The following is a 1686-nucleotide window of genomic DNA, read 5'->3' as shown; positions in this document are numbered from 1 at the left end:
CGTCCATTTTAAATGGGAACACTCCCGGCCCGGCTTACAGGCCACACGATTTGTTTATTTTGCTAAAACCACTTTTGTTTGAGTCGCTTTCGATTCTCTGAAAAGGCAACTAAGCTGGTGGGAAGTTGCTGCAGTTTCGTTTCGTTCGCTTGGTCAAGGAGGGCGGGGCGCAAAACATGAAGTTTTCCTTTTGTTCCAACATAGACTATACTCTATACACTATACATTGTTTGAGTGCGAGGTAGGACCCCAAATATTTGTTGATCAAACGCGTCACCAGTCAGCTAAAGACAAACTCCACGCTACACAAGCACTTTATTAGACTTAAGGCTTCTGCTGCTGTAGCCTATACACTTGGAGGTTTGACATGTTGTGTGTTCAGAGATGGCAGCATGGACGGTGCAGTGGGTAGCACTGCTGCCTCACAGCAAGGAGGTCCTGGGTTCAAATCCCTGTCGGCCGGGGCCTCTCTGTGCGGAGTTTGCATGTTCTCCCCATGTCTGCGTGGGTTTCCTCCGGGTACTCCGGTTTCCTCCTACATGTCCAAAGACATGCAAGTTAGGCTGATTGGAGAGTCAAAATTGCCCGTAGGTATGAGTGTGTGAGTGAATGGTGTGTGTGCCCTGCGATGCACTGGCGGCCTGTCCAGGGTATATTCCTGCCTTTCGCCCAATGTATGCTGGGATAGGCTCCAGCGACCCTGTTCAGGATAAGCGGGTTAGGATGATGAATGAATGAATGATTGCTTTCCTGTTAAAACATTTTTTTGACTAGATGTCCAAATGAAAAGTAATTCTTTGATCATAACCGGAAACCGGAGTACCCGGAGGAAACCCACGTGAGCACGGGGAGAACATGCAAACTCCACACAGAGAGGCCCCGGCCGACGGGGATTTGAACCCAGGACCTCCTTGCGGTGAGGCGGCAGTGCTAGCCACTGCACCATCCGTGCCGCCTGGGAAAGCAATCAACTATTAATATTTGAAGTTGCCAGCATACAGGAAGTCAGTATTTTGTTATGGAAGAGAACATTGCTTTGCTAATTCTTCCCCAGTTTAAAATTTCTCTTTATTTCTCTTGTTGAATTGATCACATTTAGTGTCATTTTAACTCATTAGGGTTAGAAAAACAAGCAAGTTATGGTTGTGTTCTGGGGCAAGTTTGCGGTTAATCCTTGATTTAGCTGAACAAAGAACATTTTCACAATTGGGACAATTGACTTAAAACATACTGCCATGTACTTTTTCTATTCTATTTCTGTGCGTCTATCTCTCGTTCAATCAAACTGCAGCTGTTGCCTTTCTCACAAAAAATGGCACATCACAGTGTACAGAGAAACAGAAGTTTATTCATGTAAGTCAGACAACTACTGTACAGGAAGGGCCATCAGAAGGGAAGCAGCCAACATCATGTCCATATCACTGACCCACAGGTGGGACTGAGACAGGGACAACATCATGTCCATATCACTGACCCACAGGTGAGACTGAGACAGGGACCAACATCATGTCCATATCACTGACCCACAGGTGAGACTGAGACAGGGACCAACATCATGTCCATATCACTGATCCACAGGTGAGACTGAGACAGGGACCAACATCATGTCCATATCACTGACCCACAGGTGAGACTGAGACAGGGACCAACATCATGTCCATATCACTGACCCACAGGTGAGACTGA

General features: G+C 46.7%; 1 protein-coding gene across 6 annotated transcripts in view; it reads right to left on the bottom strand.

Moving 5' to 3' along the window:
• Positions 1 to 1328: 1328 nt before the first annotated feature.
• Positions 1329 to 1686, bottom strand: part of rabgap1l (RAB GTPase activating protein 1-like) — a 128043-nt gene continuing 127685 nt past the window's right edge. For all 6 annotated transcript variants that reach the window (XM_061237437.1, XM_061237439.1, XM_061237442.1 and 3 more), the window contains one exon: positions 1329 to 1686. This exon is cut by the window's right edge and continues 2760 nt beyond it. The gene's annotated coding sequence lies outside the window, so the exon portion shown is untranslated.

Source organism: Conger conger, chromosome 4 (assembly GCF_963514075.1).
Source record: "Conger conger chromosome 4, fConCon1.1, whole genome shotgun sequence".
Taxonomy (NCBI): domain Eukaryota; kingdom Metazoa; phylum Chordata; class Actinopteri; order Anguilliformes; family Congridae; genus Conger; species Conger conger.
This window is presented reverse-complemented; position numbering and strand designations above follow the sequence as displayed.